At 39.4% G+C, this 27,054-nt stretch overlaps 1 long non-coding RNA gene across 2 annotated transcripts in view; it reads left to right on the forward strand.

Moving 5' to 3' along the window:
* Positions 1 to 27,054, forward strand: part of LOC116873051 — a 156,985-nt gene that overhangs the window by 21,900 nt on the left and 108,031 nt on the right. Inside the window, exon 1 of one of the 2 annotated variants that reach the window (XR_004383732.1) lies at positions 2,821 to 2,919. The exons of the other annotated variant lie outside the window; for it this stretch is intronic. This is a non-coding gene — a long non-coding RNA (uncharacterized LOC116873051). Of the gene's footprint in view, positions 1 to 2,820; positions 2,920 to 27,054 lie in introns of those variants that run through there. 2 annotated transcript variants of the gene reach the window in all.

The following is a 27,054-nucleotide window of genomic DNA, read 5'->3' on the forward strand; positions in this document are numbered from 1 at the left end:
CATGAGCAAGTCTACTTATTTACATATTAGCTATGGCCATTTTTGTATGACAATGGCAGAGAGGAGTAGTTGCAATAGAGACTTTATGACCTAGTAAGATATTCGCTGTTTCTTTGTAGCAAAAGTTTGCCAGTTTCGGTACTAGACTATCATCTTTATGTACCTTTAAGCAGGTACAAGGTCTGCTTTTGTTTATTCACCTATCTTCAGCATCTAGCCCGGTGTCTGCTACATAGAAGATAATATTTGCATTTCTTGAATAAATGCAAGGAGGTTTTTTTTTAATGCCTATTTTATCAGAGTGTTAAAAGGATTAAATAAGATAATATATGTAAAGAACCCCACAATATAGTGCCTGGAATATAGCAGATTGTTAATGAATGTTAGCAGTTATTCTCCATTGTTCATTCGGGCATTTTAATCATTTTTCTGGGTCTGGACGTAGGCTGCCCCTGGCAGTTGTCTGAATTGCTTTTCTGCTCTTCACCTTTTCTACCATCCCTTGTCCTCTCATCTTAGCCTCTTGGGATGAGAAAACCTTTTCCATTTTGGGCTCCAGGAACTCCTTTGGAGTCTGATTCTCAGCAGTGTCTTCACAACCCTTCCTGGAGATTTCCTTCGAGGATGTTCCATCTATTTGAAAGCAAATTATTCTCAAAGCTTGTCCTAGCCTTAGGGTGACACTCCTTTCACCTGCCCAGGAGCTTAGCTTCACCGGGTCACGTAAGTGATGGCAGTTCTGTCTTATCTTATGGCCACCCCCTTCAGGGACAGCAGACAACCTTTCTTCTGGTTCAGCAGGAGAAGCTATAGCGTTGGAGGAGAGCTCCTAAAGAGAGAGCAATGTGCAGAAGCTCAGGAACTGAACATGTGTGGTTTTATAGGCGAGAGGAAAGAAGGATCAAAGCCCAGCCCAGAGGCCGTTCAGCCTGGATGTGGGCCCAGCTGGATGTGGAACCCCAGAGGAGGGAGCATTTACTAAAACCACAGGTCAGCAAGCTGTGACCGATGGGCCAGATCCAGCCAGCCTCCAGTTTTTATGTGCCTCTTGCACTGAGAATGGTTTTTACCTTTTTAAATAGTTGGAGGGGAAAGCAAAAGAAGAATAACACTTTGTGACATGCAGAAAATATATGAAATTCAAATTTCAGTGTCCATTAATAAAGCCTTATTAGAACACAGCTATGTGCATTCCTTTTCGTCTCTGGCTGCTTTCATGTTACAAAGGCAGAGTGAAGCAGTTGGCTGCAGAGATCATTTCCAGCCCATAAAGCTGAAAATGTTTACTGTCTGGCCCCTTAGAGAAAAGGTTTGCTAACCCTATAGTTACACTACTAGCCTGAGCTTTCAGAATGACTTTGACCCAAGCTGAGCTGCATGACCTGTGCGTACCCCACCAGGTCCCATCTCGGGGTGCAGCCCTAGGTATGGTAGGGAAGGAATGGGTTAATTGGAGGAATCATTCCTGATGGAGGTGGGAAGGGATGAGAGGAGAGAACAAATCAGTCTGGTCTCACCACTTCCAGCAGTGGGGCCCTGAGCTAGTGTCTTCACTCTCTAAGTAGCAATTCTCACGTTCTGAAATCCCAATAATTTTACGTGATGTTGCGAGGACCGAAAGAGCAAATGCGTGCAGCCATGCTCGGCATCAAGTAGGCACTCAGTAAATCCCACTGCTGTGACTAGGATTGGATGGAGTACACCAGGGGAAGAGCTGGCCTTGGAGAGGAGAGAGTCACCTCACTTAGCAATCTGTAGGTTAGAGAAAAGCCAAGGACATTCGGGATAAACAGACCCGGGTCACTTCAGTCTCGGCTGGTGATGCATGTTTTCATCACTGCTGTTTGATCTCAGTAACATGGTTTGACTTTTCTGAGTCTCAGTCCCTTTGCCTGCCCCTTGATATAGCCCGGGTGTCAAGGGAGGACTTCCTACTCTTTGATTAAGGAAACACATCCCTCTGGTACCACCCATTACCATTTCGGGTGCCACACAGGGGGCTTCTGTTTCACCCTGTGCCAACAAGCCCATTCTGAGAATTCTCTTTCGGCAAGCATTTCATAAGCTTAGCGCATTTGTTGGTGATCAAAAAGAGTGTCCCTTGGGAGAGTGGAGCGTGTTGTGCCCCTCAGCCCGCCCCACAGTCTTTTCTATAAACCTCCTGCTCTCCTCTTGCTTCTGGCTCTTCTTTCTGAGTGAGGAGCCCCCAGTCTTCCCCCACCCCCACTTCTCCACATATTGCCCCATATCCCTGCTTTACAGCCCAAAGAGGCTGAATAAGGCATTTTCCCACAAAGATGGTTCCGTCCCCAAGAGGAATTCTTCTACCAGCTGCTAAAAGAATAAATTTCCTCTATCCCCTAACAAGCAAAATAGGAATAATTATGCCTACCTCACAAGGTGTTTGTGGGAATTAAACGAGCTAATGTATCTGCCAGCTCCTGGCATGCAGCAGGCATTCAGCAAATGTTACTTCCCTCCCCTCTTGATTCTGCCTTTGAGATTTGAAGGAACAAAGAGAAGCTGAGAGACATTTCGAGGTGGGACAAGCGTAGATAAAGCAGCCAGGAAGGTCATCTCCTTGACCATCACCCTTCAGTGAAGTAGAAAGGATTCTCTGCCAAGACAAACTGGAAAAGGTGGAGGGGCTCAGGGCGGAAACCAGACAAGACTTAGTTTATCTTGGAGTCCATCCAAAAGGGTTTAGTTACTAAAACAGCAGTTCCTGGACATAAATCCTTCAGGTTCTTGAAAAACATTATTAAATCACTCCAGTATCATAAATAATTCTAATTTTATTAATCTTTCCTTTCGGGCCAAAGCGCAGCTCCTGCAAGCCTCCCTGCCCTGAAGGGGAAAGGCCCCCAGGCGGAGGGCAGTACCTGGGACCCTGTCTGAAGGGTATTAGATGACCTGCAGGTAAAACTGACTTTTCCTGATACTTCTGAGCCCTTCCAGAGCGCAGCTCTCCCTGGTCATCTTTCCTTAGGTGCAGGATTCAGAGAGGGAGCTTTATTAGCAAGGCGTGGCATACAGGGGCATGGGAATTCATGGAATTCTGTTTCTTGTCTCTTTGGACTTGACTGATGTCCTGTTTGCATTAGTATTATTTTGCTTTTTTTAAATTATTATTATTTTTAACCCCAGACTTTGTTTTTTTAAACCTCTTGCAAAGGAACTGGTAGAGGGGAGAAGGGTCTCTTCCATTTTGCTAGGGGTCAAGGATGTTCCTACCTGATGTTGTGAAAACATATAGTTGTAATGAGTTAATGCCAAATTGTACCCTAATGCCTTAGGAAGCCCTTGCTGTCCTCCCCAACTGCCATCACCCATCTCTCTCTCTCTTTCTCTGTTTTTTGTTTTTTAGCCAAGAAGTTACTCAGTTTTTCTGTCCGAAGCAAAGATAAGTTGAAGAATAACAACACCTGCCTCTGTTATTTGGTATTGTTTGGGGCTAACACACACACACACAGAAAATACCTAGGGATTTAGGAGACATAGGTTCAGTTCCTGTTAGTCCCCAGTGTGTCTTCTGAGTCTTTATTAAATATTTTGGCGTATGAGTTATGTTTTCCTCAAATATAAAATAATTTGTGACACCAAAAACTGTCAAGAAATATAAACAAAAACCATGCACAGAATCCTTTTACCCTCAGAAACCCCACTGTGAACATTTTGATGCATTTCCCTAGACTTTAGTTTTCTCTGTCGTTGTGCGTCCATAATTACTAAATGTGGTCTGGTGACACCAGCTTTTCCACTTGCCTTTATTTCGTGATCATTTACTTACTGATCAGTAAACATTTATCAAAAGCATCCCTCTTAGTAGCTTCATAATATTTGTAGTGTTTTTCAATCATTCTTAGATTGTTTCTCAGGTAGGCTGGGTCTCCTTCTTCACCATATAAATAACACTGCAATGAGCCTCTTTGTACCTGGTGCTTGCATATTTGAAAATTTCCATAGATGGCGTTCCTAGAAGTAGGATCACTGGCAAAAAAGAATACTGAAACCTCTCGTTAGTTTTCATTGACTTTAGCCACTCCGATCTGTTACATTTTGGACCTCATAGCAAAGTGTTTAGGAACTGAAATAACAAAAGTTCTGGCTAATGTTTGTCTATAGGGTGATTTCATGGTATGCAGCTAGAGGACAATAAAATATAATTTTGTGTTGTAATTATGATTTTGCAACATTCCTAGGTGATAGTCATAATAGCTAACATTTATTAGGTGGTTAATATGTACTGGCCCCTCGTTTAGTGTTTTACAGATACTAATTTATGGAATCTCGCCACAGCTCTAGGAGGTGGATACTACTATCATTGCCATTTTACAGATGGGAAAGCTGAGGCACAGAGCAGTTAAACCACGTGGCAGGTGGCTGAGCCAGGGTTAAAACTGAATCATGTAGGCAACAAGCCCTTAACCCCTAGATGATCCTGCCTGGAAATAACCAAGTGGGAGAGTTGCCTCATCAGCCACATGTTGAGGCTGCAGCAAGGGGTGGGTGGGGTGCTGAAGCTGGAAGAGGGATGGTGACTCCACTGCTCACTACTGGGTTGCAGACCTCCTTCCTGCCCTCTTCACTAGCTGTGCGCTGGTCTAGGCAAGAAGACAGGTGAGAAACCAGGCTGCAAAGCCCTCGATTCTGTATTTGAAAGGAAAGACGAATACATATCAGCATGGTCTCAGGAAGCTGATTATTCGGAAGGGAAAAATAATGAAATACATTGCTTTAGCGTTTTGATTTTTTTGTTTTCATTTTTGTTTTTGACAGTCACTCGAGCATTAGGCTTGCCTAATTAGAAGCAATATTTTCATGACTTTTTTTACCAATCCCATTTGAATGGGTTCTCAGCTCATCTGTTGCTACAGTATTCAGAAGTGAGCTGCAGAACAGGAGTCTCTAGAGATGACCGTAACCGTGAATTCTGAAGGAGATAACTAATCATTTTTGATCCTGTCCACTGCAGATCGCCTTGGTTACAAATGACCTCTAAACAACTGTTCGACTTGGATGGTTCTGAAGGCACCTGCTCAGGGCTGAAGTTCTGATTAATAGCCATTTTCTTTTGTCCCACCTCCCTGTGTTTACTTAAAATAATACCAGTGTGACAAAGATTGCACGGGGTGTTTCTATTTAGGTAGCAAAGACTGGTGATGTGATGAAGCAAAACACAACACAACCACCACAGCAAACCCAGAGGCAAGTACGTCCTGCTTCACCTTCCTATCTTGCCAGGTTCCTTTTAGGGAAACCCAGCCAGAGGACTTGCTTCTGTTCACTCCGCTCGGATTGAAATGGGTAAAACCTGAAAGAGCACCAGCAATGAACTAAGGAAGAAAGAACCAGAGAATCTTTTGGGAATGCTGCTGCCATAGACATCTTCCCATGGGGTCGTTGCAATGGTCCCAAGGAGAAGGGGCCAGGTGGAAGCCACCTCACCTTTTATGACCTAATCTTGAAGTCACGAAGTGTTATTTCTGCCTTATCCTGTTTGTGGAGACCATAGATTACCCCGCTCCCACCCCAGGTTCAAAGGGACCCTGCCTCTCAGTGAAGGAATGTCAGTATCCCGTTTGGGGAAGAGTGTGTGGCCAGGATGATATTAGTGTGGACATCTTTAGAAAATAGAATCAATCATACTTGTACACAAAAGAATCTTGGTTCATACATGGAAAAATCCCTGAAACTCGAGTAATTATCAAAGATCCCAGAAAATTATGGTGATTGAAAATGTACTGGTTGGTTGGTACAGTGAGAAAACTTCCTTTTTCTTCCAACTCTGAATTAATGAACATCAAATTTATCCATAGATAGGGGCACCTGGGTGGCCTAGTTAGTTAAACATCTGATTTTAATTCAGGTCAAAGTCTCAGGGTCCTTGGATGGAGCCCTGGTCGGAGTCCCTACTCCGTGGAGAGTCTGCTTGTCCCTCTCCTTCTGCCCCTCCCCTTACTCGTGTTCTCTCCATCTCTCTCTCAAATAAATAAATAAAATCTTTTAAAAAAAATTATCCAGGAACTCCTGGGTGGTTGACTCAGTTAAGTATCTGCTTTCAGCTCAGGTCATGATCTGGGGGTCCTGGGATCGATCACCTCCCCCTCCAAGCTCCCTGCTCAGATGGCGGAGAGGGAGCCTGTTTCTCCCTCTCCCACTGCCCCTGCTCACTTCCCCAACTTGTGCTCTCTCTCTTGCTCTCTCTCTCTCAAATAAATAAAATCTTAAAAAAAAAAAAATCCATAGGTGGTCTCACTGGGTTTTACCTAGGAAGCAGCATTTTAAAGATGGCTTGTGTCCTTGATACCAGAACTGTCTTATATTTTTACCATATTATTAGGCATGGATCAAGTTCAAATCCCTTGTTACTTGTAGTGGAAGGTTTCTGGTCATCTTATTTTCAAATGTCATTTGTAAGCATGTCCTTTCTTCTTGCTTGATGAATGAGGTTTTCCCTCCAACTGGATCCTTTTCCTGCTTTTAATAAATAATGATCCAGGTTTTCAGGATCCAGAATACACCGGAGCTGTAAAGTAGACACTGCCGAAAGATGTATTAACTCCTTCAGGCCTCTAAGGTGCTATTTAAAATGTTATTGCTTCATATCCCATAATAGAGGCTTGAACCTTATTGATGGCCTTTCTCTCGGTTGTGTTTGTGTGTGGAGGCTGAAGGCTAGGAGAGCAAGAGTTGATGCACTGGAACAGGAAGCTGAATTAACTCTTACAACAAGGTTTAAAAGAGAATATATGTTCTTATAAACTCTAGTACTGAAGCTTCTAGAATAAATCAGTAGCTGAGATAATGTTATTAGATGTTATAGTTACTGGAAGGATTACCTTGTTGATGCTGGCTGAAAATAGGTATGTTTTGTACTTACAATATGGCATTGTTTCCCGTACCGTACAAAAGCGAAGTTAGCAATAAAAATATGTGCAGCCTGATTACACACAGAAAGCTTCAAACTGTCATCTTTTTTATTACTATTAAAGGTTACTCAGGTTTGTGCAGATATCTTCAATTCATAGGTTTGGCTATTATTTGAAATAATGAAATAGAAAGATAAAACCATTGATGGCAAGTTTTAAAAAGTCTACCTGTAATAATAAATAAATACGTGGGAATACAAGGGCAGCCAAATAATAGATATATTTTGGATGTTGTATAGCTAGTGAGTGGTCTGATAAATATGTAACAAACACCTCTCAGGCAAGGGAGCCCTGACTTAGCCAGTTTCTGTGGTGTAAGTATCTCCACCATGACTGATTTCATTCTACCAACATGGCATTACAGAGTGCAGAACTAAGAGGAGATATTTTCCATGGGCTCTTGGGAATTATATGAGCCAGTCCTACACACCACTGTTTACAGTTTTTGGAAAGGTACTTGGATGGTTCCCGGATAAACCTTGCTATAATACTAAGGGGGGAAAAAGGAGAAATTTTAAGTGGGGCATTTTGTGGCAGGGACATTTAATGCTCATTGAATTTCTGCTTACTCATTGATGTTTTTCATAGGCCAATGGCCTGGGAACAGGGATGGAAGCTTTTAAATTGATATACAATGCCCAGCTCTCTCTTGCCTTGCCACTGCAATAAGGAAAGTCACGTGTTCCCATTGGTACAGGTACAAGGTGTAGGACACAACCTGTATCAACATGGTCCCACGAATGTTGTGTGAAGCCCAGCCCCCAGACACCAACCCTGCCTGTCTACCATGCTTCTCTTAGCGATTGCTGCCTAACAGGCCATCCCATAGAGAATGGCTTCAAACAATTTATTGTTATGTCTCACAGCTCTGTGAGTTGGCTGGTCTCTGCTGGAAAGCTCTGCTCTTCTCATTTTGGGTTTCACACGATTGTAGCCTAACGGTGGCTAGGGCTGGAGTCCTTGGAAGGCCTGAATGGAATTGAACTGAAGATGGCTTTTTCAGGCACATCTGGGACCGCAGTACTTCTCCACATGGAGTCTAATTCTCGAGGCATCTGTGTGTTGCCTCTCTTTGCAGTAGGATGGCCAGATTTTTATATCATGAGGCTGTCAGGATTTCCTCAGGTTGAGGCCGAGAACTGTCAACAGTATCACTTCTACATTTTCCTGTGAGTCACGGGATCAGTGCAGAGGCAGAGAGGGAGGTGACTGTCCAAGGGTGTGATTCCAGGAGGGAAGAGTCACTGGGGGCCCTCTTTGGAGAACATCTTCCACGTACCACAAATAAGAATAAAACTTTGCTGTGTTAAGCCACTTAGATTTCGGAGTTAATTTGTTCCCTTAGGAAAACCTAGCATAATCTGACTAATCCATAAATCAGTACTGTATTAGTGAAGATGGGGTAGCCTCCACCGCAAAAGCAAACCTCAACATGTGGTCCTCTGGGGGTCTGATGGCTCCCTAGTGGTGCCTCTGTTCAGTGGTGACTGGGCCGTCCAGGTCACTTGCATTTTGTTGGTACACCATCTAGAACATGAGGCTTCTAGTTCCGTGGGGCCGGAGGAAAGAGGACAATGGGGAACTGACTCATGGCTCCTGAGCACCTATTAACCAGAACTGGTTACATGCCTCTTGTCTCAACTATAAGCAGGCCAGGAAATTTGATGGAGCATGTGGATATTTTGTGATTAGTAGTGTCTCTGCTGTAAAATTCTGTGGAGCTCTTTGCCTCTTTTGTTTTCCCTCCCTTCTCCTTACTTTACCCTCTGTAAGAAATTTAAGAAGGGAGAGTGGAGGGGGGGAGGGAAAAAGGAAGAAAGCAAGGAAGGGGAGAATACAAGAAGGAATTTATAGGAAGCAAAATCCGATCATTAAAACTATCAACATAACAAAACCATTAACAAGTAGTGATAAACAAAAACTATTAACACATAACTGTAATAGTGGAGGTTTTCACTATGCTTTTAACCCCCTCCTTTTTTCTTTTTAATCAGCAATGATAAGGAAACCAAACCAAATTAAGTGGTATCTTATTGGAGGTACAAAGGCAAACAAGGGGAAAGAAGTGATTGAAGAGCACTTCAGAGAGCTCGGGACATTCAAATCAGCAGGGCCTGATTACTTGCATCCCAGGGTACTTAAGGAATTGGCAAACGTAATTGCAAGACCACCAGCCTTTGTTTTAGAAAAGGAAGGTTGGACAGGAGAAGGTCCTGACAAGTGGAATCAGCAGATGGAGTACCTACTTTTTTTTTTTTTTAAACAGGGAAAAACATAATAATAGCAATTATAGACTATTCAGCTTATCTTGGATACCTGGGAAGATACAAGAACAAATCATCAAACAATCAATTTGCAACCACCTAGAAGAGCACAAGGTACTGGGTGGTAATCAACATGATTTTGTGAAGTACAAATTATGCCAGACCAATTTAATTTTATCTATGAGAAACTGATGAGCCTGGCAGAAGGGAAAGCAATACTACAATTGGACTTCAGTAAGGTGGTTTTTTTTTTGTTTTCTTTTGTGTTTAAATCCACCCTCTGACAGTTTTCAGCATCAACTCTAGAAGAGGATGCTTCCTACAACAGCAGCTGGGTGGGCATGTCTCTGGATCCAGCACGCAGACTGGTAAAAAGTAAAGATTCTGCTCCAGTCTGACGCATTTGTTAATAATAGTGTTATTATTTTAATGAACTGATGTGAACAAAGAAGATGAAGTGAAGAAGAAGACCTTGAGATATAAATAGCATTCTCTACACTGATGGAAAATATGAAAGAAAAGAGGAGATATAAAAACCTGTCTAAGAAATCCAACAGCTAAGTAATGAGATCCAGGAAGGGAGAGAATAGTAAAAGAGAAATTATATAAGAAAATTTCCTAGAAAAGGACATACATCTTTACATTAAAAGAGTATTTAATGTACTCTTACATTAAATAAGTAAATGGAGGAAATAACCCACTTGGATGCAACTTTGTAAAATTTTAGAACTCTAAGAATAAATAAAACTTTCTAAAAGCTTCCAGAGGGAAAAATTAGACCACCTACAGAGGAATGGAAATTGAACAGCCAAATTCTCATTAACATTTCTGGCTGCTAGAAGATAATAGAGTAGTCCTTTCAGTTCTGGGGGAAATTGAATTTGAAACTAATTTCCATATTTGGCCAACCTATCAATCAACTCTGAGAGTAGAACATAGGCATTTCACATAAACCAGCACTAAGAAAGTTTACTTCCTAGGACCCTTTTCTTAAGAAGTTACTTGAATATGTGTTCCAGCAGAATGAGGAGGTTCTCCAACAAAAAAGTAGTCAAGGGATCTAACATAGGAAAGGGAAGTCAAATATGATACAAAATCTTCCTTTTTTCCTTTTTTTTTTTTTAAGTAGGCACCACACCCATCAGGGAGCCCAATGTGGGGCTTGAATTCACGACTCTGAGATTAAAACCTGAGCTGAAATCAAGAGTCAGATGCTTAACTGATGGAGCCACCCAGACATTCCTAAAATCTTCCATTTTGGAACTGGAAAATGAAGAGCACCAAAGGGAAAGATTTTGGGGCAAAAGAGAATTCCATGCAGTTCATAATGTGATTGAGAGAACGAAAATCAACCAATCAGCGCACTGGGTGGCTCAGTCAGTTAAGTGTCTGCCTTCAGCTCAGTTCACGATCCTGGATCCCTGGGATCCAGCTCCAAGTTGGGCTCCCTGCTCAGCAAGGACCATGCTCCTCCCTCTTGTTCCCCCTGCTTGTGCTATCTCTCTTTCTTTCTCTGTCAAAGAAATAAAATCTTAAAAAAAAAAAAAGAAAGAAAAAAAGAAATCAACCAACAATCTAACAAGAAAACCTTGAGAGTAAGATAAGGTATATATTTAGTCAATAAAAAAGATAGGCAATTAAGAAATCCAGAAAAACAAAGGGCTAATTAAGACTATTTTCTAGTTTTGAAGAATTATAATATATTGTATGGAGTGTCAAAGAAAGACTAGTTCATGGTGCTAAAACATTTTTGTTTGAAGTAGATGAGAGGTTATGACATTGCCCTCATAGAAAAGGAAATAGCAGTCCTGATATGCTACTTAGCTTGGCAGTGCAGAATATTGATGTAGTCTTAATGTAAGTGCTCTGATTGATTTTAAACTCTTATAATCACCCTAAGGACAAAGTAAGGAAGATCTTGGTTATGTTGCAGGAAAAAAAAAGGGGAACATCAATCTTCATTATATAAAAGTATAGCTGACAGAAGGTGGGAAGTGGAAAATGGAGGAAAAAGGAGAAGGTTACTATCACTGATAACCCACAACTTCTATAAGGGGAAGTCAAGATAGTGACTCAAGTTTTTTGAATGAAAAATTGAGGCATAGCATGGCATACTCTCTAAAGTTAATAAGAATAACCAAACAAAACTTAAAAATAATGTATAAATATCCCAAACTCAAGAAGCATTGGGAAGAAGAAGAAGAAAGCATAAATGAGCTGAATTCTTATTATTTCATAACTGGAGGACATGTACAACCAAGAAATTGAAAAGAGGAATGATTTTCTAAACACCCTATATATTTAAAGAATGCATAATTCATGAGTGGTTTTTCATAGGCATACCAGTAAGATCCTGGGACACAATCTCAGAGCACAGGTATCAGCAATCTCTGTAGCTTAAGGACACATCATGGTGCCAACCGTCTTGCAGCCATGGCATTTTTTCCCATTCCAGTATTCATGCCTAATTATAAGATCATGTTTGCAAACTTCAAGTTGTCTCTCCTTTAATACTTTCTTAAATTTTCTCAGAATTATCACTGATATTTCACACAGTACTCTTTCAAAATCAATAGTGTGGTACATGGCCATGTGGCCTCTTTATAGTGTTTTATTTCATTTAACTTCTTTTCCATAAAAGAAAACTCTCAGAATTGGGTTTTTGCTCCCCCTGAATGAAAGCTTAGATGACCTTGTTACTGGATAAAAACTATTTTAAATTTATAACTCTAAAGATTAAAATAACATAAAAGTCACTTGAATCACATCTTGTCGTTCCTGTGCATTTAAATCACAGCATGGTTCACAAGCTACTGTTAAATGATGGCAGGTGCAAGAAAAACTCTGCCATAACTTCCTAAGTGAGATCCAGAAAATTCAGTCACTTAAGATGTGGCATCAACTTAGTGCAGAGTTAATAAAATGAGCAAGGTGAACCAGCTGCAAGAGAATGGAGCCAATCACCAAACTTGTCATATCCAAATTCCCATTATCCAGGAGGATGTAATTACAAGTTCCACTGTACTTCTGATTACTGGCTAAAGTGGCATGCCACATAGCCACACAGATAAACACAGTTGTCATACACACTGCCTGCTAGCTTTAAATTATGCAATTCTTGGTTTCTCTTGGCAGGAGTTAAACCATTTCAAATTTTGCACAAAACAAGTACTTACCCAATAGGCCAATTACATTATTTCAAATATTCCTTATTCTGATTTATCTAAAATATAACCATATTGTAAAAGAGCAGTCAGTATTTAGTTCTTAAAATTGGGGGTTGGGTGGTGGCTATTTACAACTGGAAGAAATAAAAGCAAAAAGGTTTAAAACAGTGTTTACAGGAGATGACTGGGGAGGAATCATCATAAGCTTCTTTGTACCATTTCATCTATACTGTTTATTACAAGGTGCATTTACTACTCTAACACTAAGTATTATACCTCTTTTACTATTTCTTTTTTTTTTTAAGATTGTATTTATTTATTTATTTGAGAGAGAGCATGAGAGGGGAGAAGGTCAGAGTGAGAAGCAGACTCCCCGTGGAGCTGGGAGCCTGATGTGGAACTCGATCCAGGGATTCGGGGATCTTGACCTGAACCGAAGGCAGTTGCTTAACCAACTGAGCCAACCAGGTGCCCTCTTTTACTATTTCTCCAAGAAATATTTGTTAAAATACTTGTAATTCTTGTTAAAATGCAGATTCCCTGGTTCCAAACATAGTCTTACTGAATTTGATATGCTTTGCTGGGGCCCAGGAATTGGCACTGGAGCTACTGGCTTAGGCGTAGATCTTACTAAAAGGTTTGTTTGTTCATCCTCTTAAACTGCATTTCAGGATTGAGCTTCTTGTGATATCATTATGTGCTGTCCTGCCTTCTGTGGTGTTTACCATATCCTAGCATCCTTTTTTATTTCTTTACCACCAAGATGAAAAAAAAAGATAACTGCTCTCTCTTTTTGCAATTGTCTTATCAAGGGGAATAACAGTTCTTTTCAATATCCTTTAAGCTGTGTCCCCTCTTGAACATAGAACAGCTAAAAGAATCTGTTAAGTTTTAAAATTCATGACAGTGACCAGTTTCTTAATTATGTAGGGAGAAACATTTTGAGACTGTCTTTGTATCTTATTTTGATGCTGATCATTTTTTCTCATGCTTGTGACTGCAGGAATATTGATCTCAGCTTTACTTTGACCATTAATGAATTATGATGGCAATAAGCAGAGACACACACCTCCAGCCTCCTGGGAGCTTAATCTTCTGCTACAACGTTTGCATTTGTAAGTCAGCACCTGTGTAATCTATATTCTAACTATTTGTTATTCTCCTTTAATTACATATTGGTAGTGGTCCATTTGTAGCCTGAGAGCAACCAACTGGAGAGTCAAAGAGATTATTAAAATATTGACTTTAAATTAGAAGGCCAAAAGGAAACACAGCTGGGTTTTTTCCTACCCATTCCAATATGATGGCTTAGGCATAGTTATTCCCTTTCATGTCAAGGAGAGTTGGGTCTAAAAAATTAGTACAGAATTTTTACCTTTAAAAAAACTTGAAGTATGATTAACATACAATGTTATATTAGTTTCAGGTATATAACATTGATTCAAGGATTCGGCATATTACTCTGCTCACCACGATAAGTGTTATCCCCGTCTATACCATACAGTGCCCTGTGGTCGTCAGTGTTTCTGTTAGCATGAGCTTTACCTCATCTCGTGTCACCATTTGAGTCAGCAGCGGATACATTTTTTACATCCTATACTTCCTATTTGGTGCAGATCAGCCACTCAAGTTGGGGTTTAGGGCATTGTGGATGGCCAAGTCACTCCCAGAAATCTTTTCCTTTTAGCATTTTGGTAAATAACATTCTTGTTTTGACATAATTTCAAATTTACACGAAAGTGTCAAGAATGGTGCAAGAAATCCCCTATACCCTTTATTGAGATTCATATTTATCTGTATCTTGCACCATTCACTATCGTCCTATAAATCTATTTTTTTATTGCAAACTCTCTTTCTTTCCTGAATCATTCGTGAGTAACTTGGAGACATTATGCCCTTTTACTCTGAAATATTTGGGTATTTTCCCAAGAACAGCATTCTCTTTAATAATCATGGTTGTTATCAAAACAAGGTATCTTAACAATGATATAATATAAGCCTCATTCTATATTTAAATTCACATTTTCTCAGTTGCCCCAGTAAATAATTTTAAGCTCATTTTTCCCCCAGACCATTTTTTTCCCATGCGTTGAACTGAGTTGCCATGTCTCCTTTGTTTCCTCTATTTTGGAAAGGTTTCTTAGCCTTTGTTTTCTTAACTTGATTTTTTTTTTTTTTTAAGATTTGATTTATTTGAGAGAGAGAGAGCATGCATGCACGTGTGAACATAGAAGGGCAGGGGGAAGGGAGAGGAAGAAAGAATCTGAACTCCACACTGAACATGGAGTCTCATGCATAGATTGATCCCATGGACCTTGAGATGAAACCAAAATTTGGATGCTTAACCCACTAAGCCACCCAAGCACCCCTTAATTTGACATTTATTTTATTTTATTTCATTTTATTTTTATTAAGTAAACCCTGCCCTCAACTTTGGGCTCAAGGTCATGAGCCCAAGATTAAGAGTCACATGTTCTAAGGACTGACCCTAGCAAGGCACACCATCAACTTGATTTTTTAAAGAGGGCAGATCAGTACTCTTCTTTGTTTTTGTTTTTTTAATTTTGTTGAAGGGACCCTCATTCTAGGTTTGGCTGGGGTTTCCTCATATTTAGGCTTGAGTTATATATTTTTGGGCAGAGATACCATTGAGGTGGTATGTCTTTGTTTGATGTATCATATCAGGAAGTACCTGATGTCCATTCTTCCCAATATCAGTGACATTGGCATTGATCTCTTCTTAGTTACAGCTTTTCTCTTTTTAAATTACAAGTAATTTCTGGGAAGATACTTTGAGATTATATCAGTATCTTGTTTTTAAATGTTTTCTGACTACTTTAGCATCCACTGCTGATGTTCTGACTCCATTATGCCTTATGGATTTTTTTTTTTCCAAGATTTTTATTTATTTATTTAACAGAGAGAGAGAGCAAGAGAGGGAACACAAGCAGGGGGAATGGGAGAGGGAGAAGCCGGCCTCCCGCTGAGCAGGAAGCCCAATGCTGGGCTCGATCCCAGGATCCTGGGACCATGACCTGAGCCAAAGGCAGATGCCTAACGACTAAGCCACCCAGGCACCCCTCCTTATGGATTTATTAGTTGGCATTTTGCTGTAAGAAGGACCTTTCCACTCTCCCATTTATTTATTTATTTAAGTATGAACTAATGGATTCTTATGTTTTTTAGTGGGTTATAATCTTATTGTTATTTTTTTATTTTGATACCCAGATTTTCCCAGCTTTGCCCAGTGGGCAGCCCCTTCAACCTGGTTTGTCTTTTTGCCATGTTCCGTGGTGCCTCCGTGTACCTCCTCACCCTCTTTAGCTCATCTTCTATTTACTCCGCCCCATCCCTAGAATTTCTCCAGTGAGCCCCTAGGTCAACTTTGGTAAGAAAATCGAATGTATCTTTTATGCCTGCCCTCACTTTTCCCTTTGTCTTTGAGTAACTTGTCCCATGAGTCCCTACTGTGACCATGATTTTCAGCACTAGCTAGAGAGAGAATTCTGATCAACTTATTTTACCTTAAAACTGTTTTAGAATGATTGTATTACCTTTCTTAGAATTATTTGCAATTTAAAAGAGGAAACCAGTTAGGAAGCAATACTCAATTAAAAGAATAATGGTCATAGGATTTTAGTGGTAAAGGAAATAGTAGATCACAGGGTCACAAACTCATGAACTCAGGACCCTGGCATTTAGCATGAATGTGTGTGTGAAAGGCCATTGGTGTTACAACAGAGAGTGTGGTACAGGATGGGTGGACCTAGAGGCTACAAGCCTACCTAATGACATTTAAGTAAAAATAAGTGAATAAATAAAACACTGGGCAGACCAAGCAAAATTTGTTTGTAATTCTCGCTTATCGGGGGATCTATTATTAAGGACTTTTGTATTAGAGAAAATCTAACTTAGTGGTTTTAACACTGTGCTTAGAGGAACCCCAAGGTGCTTTATGGAACTTTCCTGGCAGCTCTGGGAACACTGTGGACAGATCCACTTGACCTCCTAAACTTCTGCTTCCTTAATTACCCATTTGATGTGATAGCACTGTGTGAGATTCTGTTTGAAGGAAGGGATCTGTGGATTTAAAAACAATATTTTGAGACTGATTTATTTATTTTAGAGAGAGAGCAAGAGCAGGGGAAGGGGCAGAGGGAGAAGGAGAGAAAGAAACCTCAAAGCAGACTCTGGGCTGAGCACAGAGCCCGAGGCAAGGCTCCATCTCAGGACCCCGAGATCACAACCTGATCGTAAATCGAGAGTTGGCTGCTTACCCATCTGAGCCATCCAGGCACCCCAGGATCTATGGATTTTAAAACCAGTTTGAAAACCACTGAGGCAGACCAGCTCCCTCATCTTACTGGTAAGTAAACTGAGGCCATCTGGGGATAACCAGCATTACCACGGTTGTTAGTGGCGGAGTTAGGGCAAAAACCCTGGCCTTCCATTATGTGGTCCAGACCCTTTTCCCTATACAAAGCTGTTTCATCTAAAGGTGGAAAATCAGGTTCCAGTGCAGTGGGTTATCCTAACGTCATTTACTATACACAAATCAGTCATATCTGAGTGAAGATGTCCTGGGTGAAGACAGCACTCTGTGCTCTGAAGACAAATATCCATCTTGATTCTATAGCTTTATAGTTTGAACATGTATCTGAGTGAATATTTGGGCAGAAGAACCCAGTGATCAGACACTTTAGTTGCTGACTGACATGTTAAAATGATACTTTACAAAGAAATATTATTTCTTTTTTTAAAAGGTTTTATTTTTAAGTTATCTCTACACCCAACATGGGGCTTGAAATCACAAGCCTGATATCAAGAGTCATACGCTCCACTGACTGAACTAGCCAGACCCCCCAGGAAATATTATTTCTAATAATTATATCAGTAAATTTTTCAAGAATAATTCTTAAAACCGCTAGAAGTGTTTTTCTTAATTGACAGAATATCAAGGAACTTTTCCTTTTCTACTCTTATGAAATCATCCTTTTACTATTATAAGGCTTTTTCATTTCTCCAGTGAAAATTTGCACATTTTAAAGAAAAATAAACTCCATTATAAATAATTATATAGACCTTATAAATCACTTGAATACAACTCTTTTAATCATGTTGTAATGTATTAAAGTCCCTAGTTTTATTACAGTATAATAACTAACAGCTGGCCAACTTGCCTAAGTAATTCTGTTCTTAAACTTTTAGACTCTGTCTATGCAAAACATAAAACTGGAGTAATTACCTGAGTGCTCTTGCAAGGCCAGTTCAAAATCCCCGCGTCTCTTTTGTCTTTCATACAAAAATGAACTTTGTCTTCAATCACCCACTTCACTTTCCCTTGTGTAGTAAAGGTAGAAATACTATTTTTAAGAGCAAGATATATTCAAAATGAATGTTCATTGTCAACATATGATTTAAAGAGGACAGGGACCAAGTGGCATTGACCCTCAAGTCCTTACAAACTGGATTTAAAATATGGCCCATTTGAAATCTAGGTCTAAATGTGCTTCTGTTCAGATTCCATTCACTTTGGTAGATGATCGATTGCTCTTAGAAGAGGCATTACTTTAACCTTTTGTGGGTTATTTTCTGAAATTTTAGACTGTACTATTCCTTTCACTCTTTTTTCTGTCATCTCTCCTTTTGGGAGAAGGGAGGTTTTTTATGTTTTGTATTTTTTTTTTCTTTGAAAGGAAATACTAGAGAGAATGAGTGAAAGTGCAAACAATCATGTATTATTACTTAGCCTGAAATGAATTATATTAGCATCAGTGTCTACTTTTTAATCAATTACGGTCCATACATAGGCCTTCCTATTATAACTACTTAACTCATGGATACTTAAATTCTAATTATTGTTTGGATCTTTTTGCCCCTATCCAATAATTTCTCATTGGATTTGTCAGTTTACTGAGTTTATTATTTGACATGTTAGATTTCCCCTCTTGTTGACCCCACAGGTCTATATACATATTTATTCTATTTCATGGAGAAACAGTTATTAAGTGTTCACGGGGTTCATGGACATGTTTCTATCTGTTGCTATCTGTTTCCTTTTTCTTCCTTTCCCTTTTCTATCTTGAAATTTTCTTCACCTTCTAACCATAAGAGGCAGGTTGTAGAGGGATAGAGTTTATAAAATATAATGCCTGTCTCACAGGGCCATTGGGAGAAGTAAATAAAACCACAGCTAGAAGGGCTCTTAGCGCAATGCATGACATCCAGTATTTACTTTTACTTTTCTGTCCTTTCAGGAATTTTACTTTGGCAAGTGTGGTAGGTCATCAGAACTGCTGTGCTGGACAAAATTTTCCTTTCAGTAAAATGAAAATCCACCTAGGAGTAACTAAGCATGGCTCTTGTAGGATTTCCATTTAAATGACAATAGATAGGTTAATATTTTTGCCAAAGGTGGAAGCAAGACAGTGTAGTGTGAAGGGAGGAGCCTTGGTCATAGGACAGAAGATTGGGGCTCAGTCACTAACCTGCCAGGTGACCTTAGTCACCTTGCTTTTGGCTTCAGTTTCTTCAACTGCATGAGGATGTGGATGATTCACAGGGCAGTTTTGGTTCTAGAACCTGATGATACTATTAATGCAGCGCTTTTAGAAATGGATTTATCTGTGTGGTGGAAAAAGTGTGGGACGATGTACAGCCATGTGTTCCTGCTGGTTATTCCAGAGTGCTGGGACCAAGGATGCCCTTCCTGCCTTCCTGCCTTTCTCCCTTTCTTTTTACCTTCCTCCCTCCCCTTCCTCTCTTCCTTTTCTCCCCCCTTCCCTTTTTCTTTCCTTCTCTGTTGCATTTCTTCTTTCAGTAATTATTTATAGCTCCTTCCATGAGCTAGACCTTCTAGCTAAGCTCTGGGATACACGAGTGAAAAAGGTGTCAGTCCTGCATTCATAGAACTTACAGTCAGTCTCTCTTCTCCCCACCTCCCCATAGGTATGAATATATATGTATTTTTCTCTTGTCCTGAAAAATGTCACACATACAGAGAACATGAAGGAAGAGTACCATGAACATCTGTATCTCCTAGATTCACCCATTATTAACATGTTTTGTTCCCTCCTCTCTCTGTGTGTATATATACGTGTGTATTTTATCATTTAAAAGTTGCAAACACCATGCTTCACCCACTGAGCCACCCAGGCACCCTCTGTAGTCCCTTATAATAAAGAATTTTTCCCCCACCTTTTCTTCTTTTGTGATGACATTGACTTTTGGAAGAATCCAAGCTAATTATCTTGTAGAATATACAAAATTCTGGAGTTGTCTGTTTTTCTCTGTGGTGTCATTTAACTTGTTTCCATATTCCATGCATTTACTGTAATCTGGAAGTGGATCTAGGGCTTTGATTAGACTTATGATACATGATCTTGGCAGAAATATTTTATAGATGAAGGTGTGCTATCTGGTTTAAATTTTCTACAAAGATCACTTACTACTTGTGATTCAAAAATAGAAATAAATTTAAATGTTTATTGCATGACATGTCATTGAAATAAAGCAGAAAAAGCATGAGTTTTGCTAGGGGAGGCCTGGATTTGAATGCAGATTCTGTACTGTCTTAACAATTTGACCACATCACATTAACTAACCTAGTCCTTTGGTTCTCCACAAAAGGCCAGGGAATACAGAATTACTCTGGAAACTTTCTTGAAATGTGCATGCTTGTCCCTCCGTTCCCCTCCTTAGCATTTTGTAAAAGAAGTGTTTGTTTTGACTACCCCTCATTCTTGCTACCCTTCTCACCCCCACCCAGGGTTAAATGCCACCAGAGCTCTGCCAGGTGTCCTCATCTGAGAAATTTAAAAAATCTCTACCTTGAAGCATTGTCACGAGAAATGGAGATTAATAGTAAGACAGGTAAAGGGCACAGGACAGAGTCTGCTCCATTATTATATGCTCAATATATCACCACGGTTATTCTGATTGTTGTGGTGTTTGCCAAAATGAGAGAGAAAGAGAAAGAACTTGAAAAGAGAGCAGAAGAAAGAAAGGAGAGAAGAATATTAGTTTCTACATGGTTACTTCAAATAACTTTCCAACAGTGTTTTGTGCTTATGTGGTGACCTCAGTAAATGTTCACCTGGGACAGTGCTATGACACAATCATCATTAACATTTTTGCAGCCCTTTACAGTTTAAAAAGCACATCTGTGTTCATTATCATGTTGGATACATACCGTCTTTCATGGAGAAAGATGTGTTTCCTACTTCGCCCAAGGACACAGAGGAATCAGTGGGGGAGCACAACTTAGGAGTTCTGATTGCACAACAGACTTCTTTTGCTGAAAATGTGCAGCCTGGCACAGACACCAAATGTCTCCTTTCTAAATTTCTGACCCAGGGACTCTTCCCTTATGGTGTAGGTTACTGAAATGCTTAGTTAAAGCTCCCTGAGTCTATTTCAGACTTGCAGCTCCTCAAGCTGCATTGGGTGACATTTCCTGTACTGTCATGTGTTGTCAGTCAGCCAGAAGGCTTCCGTTATTTCTTGCTCTCTGCTCTCACAGAGAGAGAGGTACTGGGTAATGAACTTGAATTAACACCGACACATGCATATTAAAAATGCATTCAGATCCCTTAGCTGGACTAATTCCCTTGCTCAAATCGTATAGCATTGGACAGATTAAAAGACACCCAAATATTGGCCCTTGTTCTTTGAAGGAGATAAATTTGGTATTTCTCAATGTTGACATTGAACTTATTTTGTATGTTCATGTTTAGCTCTTTTTTGAGCAGGAAAAGTATTGCTATTTTAAACAAAAACAGACTATCTTTGGTTTAGCAAACTAGTAGTGTGACATGAATCATTTTTGGAGGAGATGAGTTTGTTGTTTTTTTTTTTTTTTTAAATTAACTTCAAGATCTTTTCTAGTTTCTTTTGTGACTTCTCCTTTATACCAAGCAATACTTAGATGTGTATTGCTTAATTTGCAAATATTTCTGACTTCCTAGTTATCTTTTTGGTACTTATACTGGTACTTTTTGGTACTTGTATTTCTACAATGTTTTAGTATCTCTGATGTCCAGGGAGCAGATTTTTTTTTTCTTTTTCTTTTTCTCTTTTTTAACGTAGGCTCCACACTCAGCATGGAGCCCGGCATGGGACTTGAACTCACAACCCTGAGATCAGGACCTGAGCTAGGATCAAGAGTCAGAGGCTCAACCAATAGAGCCAGCTAGGTGCCCCCAGGGATCAGATTCTGTGTGATTTCGGTCATGTGAAAGTTGCTGAGACATGCTTTGCTATCCAGATTATGTCAATTTTGTAAATATTCCAGGTATACTTGAAGAAAGAAATGTTTTCTGTAGTTGTTGCTGGGAATGTTCCTTGTACATCAGTTACAGCAAGTTTGTTAATCTTGTTCAAACCATCTGTATTTTTAACCAACGTACTTGTTTCGACTGTTGGCCCACTCTGGTATTTACTCAAAGAGGGGTGTTTAAATCTCTTAATAAATGTGTGTATGGATTCATTTCTCTCTTCAGTTTTTGCTATATATATTTTGAGGCAAAGTTATTAGGTGAATACAAATTTAGAACTGCTCTGTTTCCTGGTGAATGTAACCTTTTTCTCACAAGGAAGCGTTCCGATTTATCTCGACTTCTGCTTTCTGTTTAAAGTCTACTATGATATTACTACAGTTATACCATCTTTCTTTTGGTTAACATTTGCATTCTTCTTATCTTCCTTTTCCTTTTTCTATCCAATTGCTCTCAATCTTTTTAAATATTTTATGTGTGTCTCTTTTAATATTCTACCATATTTCCCTTATATATTTTTGCTGACCTTTTAAAGTTAAATTTCAGACATTGTGACTGTTCAAACTAATTTTTAGCATTCATCCCTCCCAGATAATTCCCTAATATCATCTAATACTCAACTGATATTCAAATACTACCAGTTGCCTGTAAGATGATTTTTATAACTGTATGGGTCATTGCATTTGACTGTGTTGCTGCTAGTCTTTTTTTTTTTTTTAATTTTATTCATTTATTTTGACAGAGATCACAAGTAGGCAGAGGGGCAGGCAGAGAGAGAAGGGGAAGCAGGCTCCCCACTGAGCAGAGAGCCTGATGTGGGTCCCGATCCCAGGATCCTAAGACCATGACCTGAGCTGAAGGCAGAGGCTTTAACCCACTGAGCCACCCAGGCATCCCACTGCTAGTCTTTTTAAAATCTAGAATAAGCTAACTTAATTGACACATTGTTGTATTAAAAGTGACTGACTATAAGAAAATGACACGATATTTTACTTATTTTTTTCTTTTCTGATTGTGTGTCATACTTAAAAAGGTCGAAAAAAAAAAAAACACACACACACACACAAGGATTCCAAGAAAACTGTCAACAATCACTAGAATCCGAGTGGTACCTGCAGGAAGAATATATAGGACTTTTAAGACTATGACATGATATGAAACAGATATTTTATTTTACTTTTTTATTGTGTTATGTTAGTCACCATAAAATACACCATTAGTTTTTGATGTAGTGTTCTAAGATTCATTGTTTATTTACAACACCCGTGCTCCATGCAATATGTGCCCTCCTTAATATCCACCACCAGGCTCACCTATCCCCTACCTCCTCCCCACTAAAACCCTCAGTTTGTTTCTCAGTCCACAGTCTCTCCTGGTTCTTCTCCACTTTCCCCCACTTCACTTTTCCTTTCTTTCTCCTAATGTCCTTCTTGTTATTCCTTTTGTTCTACAAGTAAGTGAAACCATATGATAATTGACTTTCTCTGCTTGACTTATTTCACTCAGCATAATCTTCTCTAGTCCCGTCCATGTTAATGCAAAAGTTGGGTATTCATCCTTTCTGAAGGCTGAGTAATATTCCAGTGTATATATGGACCACATCTTCTTTATCCATTCATCTGTTGAAGGGCATCTCAGCTCTTTCCACAGTTTGTCTATTGTGGACATTGCTGCTATGAACATTGGGGTACATATGGCCCTTCATTTCACTACATCTGTATCTTTGGGGTAAATACACAGTAGTGCAATTGCCAGTCATAGGGTAGCTATATTTTTAATTTTTTGAGGCATCTCCACACTTTCCCAAGGTTGCTGCACCAACTTGCATTCCCACCAACAGTGTAAGAGGGTTCCCCTTTCTCCACATCCTCTCCAACAGTTGTTGTTTCCTACCTTGTTAATCTTTGCCATTCTAACTGGTGTAAGGTGATATCTCAATGTGGTTTTGATTTGAATTTCCCTGATGGCTATTGATGATGAACATTTTTTCATGGATCTGTTAGCCATTTGTATGTCTTCATTGGAGAAGTGTCTGTTCATGTCTTCTGCCCATTTTTTGACATGATTATCTGTTTTTGGGGTGTTGAGTTTGAGAAGTTCTTTATAGATCTTGAATATCAGCCCTTTGTCTGTAGTGTCATTTGCAAATATCTTCTCCCACAACTTGGGTTGCCTCTTTGTTTTGTTGACTGTTTCCTTTGCTGTGCAGCAGCTTTTTATTTTGATGAAGTTCCAGAAGTTCATTTTCACTTTTGTTTCCTTTGCCTTTGGAGACGTGTCTTGAAAGAAGTTGCCGTGGCCAATGTTGAAGAGGTTACTGCCTATGTTCTCCTCTAGGATTTTAATGGATTCCTGTCTCACATTGAGGTCTTTCATCCATTTCGAGTTTATATTTGTGTATGGTGTAAGAGAATGGTTGAGTTTCATTCTTCTATACATAGGTGTCCAATTTTCCCAGCACCATTTATTGAAGAGACTGTCTTTTTTCCACTGTGTATTTTTTTCCTACTTTGTCAAAGATTATTTGACCATAGAGTTGAGGGTCCATATCTGGGCTCTGTGTTCTGTTAGATTGGTCTATGTGTCTGTTTTTGTGCCAGTACCATGCTGTATTGGTAATCACAGCTATGTAATAAAGCTTGAAATCAGGCAGTGTGATACCCCCAACTTTGCTTTTCTTTTTCAACATTTCCTTAGTGATTCAGGGTCTTTTCTGGTTCCATACAAATTTTAGGATGAAACAGATATTTTAAAAATCACTTAAGCTGTATATAAGAAATACAGTCATACATCTTATTTGTTATACTAATCTGACATGCAAAGAGTAGAAGTAAGAAAAAACAAGGGCTTTTGTATCTGCCACCAATTGAGAGCATGACTACCTTCCTGATATATTTATCTATTTCTATCTACCTACCTATTTATCAGTATTTTTAATATGGTTGAGTCCATTCTGTATAGAATTTTGCCTTTAGTGTAGCAATTTTATATCACATTTTGTACCTTCTTATTCTTTAAAATTAATGTAATTATAATTTTTAATGGTTGCATAACATGCTGTTAAGTGAATGTACCATGATTTTGCAAACAGTCATCTCCTGTTGAATGTTTAGGCTTTTTCCAGTTGTTTTTAATGCTTAATAATAATATCATAATAATATACATAATAATAATATCATAAATAATAATATCATAAATAATATCATAAATACCAAAAATATTTTTGAAGAAATTTTATTCATTATCATTTTTACATTTTATTCATATTATTCATATTATTCATTTTACATTTTATTCATTATCATTTTTACATTTTACATTATATCCTCAATATAGAGGGTGGGATTATTTTTGAGGTAGTCTCATTATAGAGAAGTAAAATTTCTGAGTCTAAAGGGATAACCTCTTTTAAGGCTTCCAAATTTTAAAAATCCCAAAGCTTACTGCATTGGATTGGATATCCTCTTCAAAGGGGACACAAAGGGGAGGTCTTGTGAATAGTTACTACACACCTATAGTGGATACTTGGTTTTTAACCCACCTGTTACGAAAGCCGATAGCACCATATATGTTCTAGACTCCTTGAAGTGAGGGCATTGGCACGTGACCTGGGATAGATCAATCAGATTGGCCCCTTCCACACTTCGAGGCTGAAGCTGTTTATGCAAGGAAGCAGGTACAGTGGAGACTCCATCTGGAGCACATGTGTAGTGGCAGAGCCGTGAGCAAGGCAGCGACTGATGTACGGAGCTGAGGTAAGTTCAAGCCATTAGGTCCAGCATGCAATGGTGTTGGCAGCACTGTCCTTAGCAGTAGGACTCAGATATGATTTTGGCTCTGCCCTAACCAACGTCTAGTGTCTCATATTCTTTACCATTTACTGAGCCTGGTTGACCAGTCTTCCCTGATCTATGTTAATCCTAATATCCTTTAATAAATTACTTTTCTATTAGAAGCAACCAGAGTTGGATTCTACTGCATATGAAAAGGAACTTGACCAAATTTCCATGCAGCGATTCTTCCCCTGGGTAGCAGGACTTATTTTAAACAGCAGGAGAATTGGCATGCACAACGGGAGATTTGGGACAGTAGAGAGGGCTCAGTAAGGTAACCTGTCAGGACCAGGAGTTGGAAAGGTCTGGTTGAATGAACTGGGGTAGTGTTGGAAGGTGAAGATGAGATCAGCTTCTTAAGAAGGTAATACCGATCATTCTTGGACTCTCAATCTGGTTGTAAGCAGTGATTCAGGAGTCCAGCCCTCAGAAATGTGACTCCAGAAACCAGGTCTGAGAAGGTGACTAAAGGTTAAGCCACTGAACATCTGGTGAGCCAAGCAGCCTTGCTTGGGGCTTAGTGTAGATGTGAGGCTGTAGATGGAATAGAGAGGCAGTAGCAAATGAAGTTGTGTAGACTGGAAGTAGAAGATTACAACCCTCATGGAAAACCGTGCAGCCACTTTTGGAAATTCTCTTTGGCAATTTCTTCAGAAGCAGTTTTCAAGTAATACTACCAAAGCAGCCTCATGACATACAAGGTCTGCTTTGTGTCTGACCTGAACCTGTGTTGCCCCGGCTGGATCACCTTTGCCATGGGGATGGGCTTGGGGTAGATTCAGGCCATTTTAAAAATGCCGAGAATGTAGATTGTAACCACTGGGGATATTTAAAAGGCAATCTTTAGAATAACTATTTATTTAGCCTTTATAGGTTTCCAAAGTTATACCAGTGCTTCACATTAACTTTCACATTCTTTTAAATCTCCCAACAACCCTGAAAGGTAGGAATTAGTAACCCTGTTTTCCAGATGAACACACAGGCTGAGAAGTTAATTACCAGATAAGACAGCAAATGAGTAGTAAAGTGAGAATTCAAACCCAGATCTGGTTCACTCTAAGGCACAGGCTCGTTCTTTAGGCAGCACTTAGGGAGGGTCCAGAAAGACTTTAAACAATTTCAGCATTACTCTTGTCTCCTCGGGGGACTGCTTTAAAAGGAACAGTGTACATCTGACTCTATAAATCTGGGATTTTAAAAGTCACAGTTAAATAAATAGAAGTCCATTTGCAAAAAAAAAAAAAAAACCAATAGGATTCTGCCCAAATGTAGTGGATTGCCCTTGGATTAAGGGCTTAAAAACAGTAAAAAGTAAGAAACAGTACATCTGAATACAACTCGAGTAATCAGACATCTTCACTGATTTTCATATGCAGCAAAAGCTGTGTTGTTTGTTTGTTTTTTTGTTTTTTTTTTAGATTTTATTTTTAAACAATCTCCATACCCAACGTGGGGCTCAAACCCACAATCCCGAGATCAAGAGTCACAAGCTCTATGGACTGAGCCAACCATGTGCCCCTGTACTAATTCAATGACACATTGAAAAGTTAGCCTAGCTTGTGTCACCCTAACTGCAGATTCTC

Source organism: Lontra canadensis, unplaced genomic scaffold, assembly GCF_010015895.1.
Source record: "Lontra canadensis isolate GAN:19392208 unplaced genomic scaffold, GSC_riverotter_1.0 scaffold31, whole genome shotgun sequence".
Classification (NCBI taxonomy): Eukaryota; Metazoa; Chordata; class Mammalia; order Carnivora; family Mustelidae; genus Lontra; species Lontra canadensis.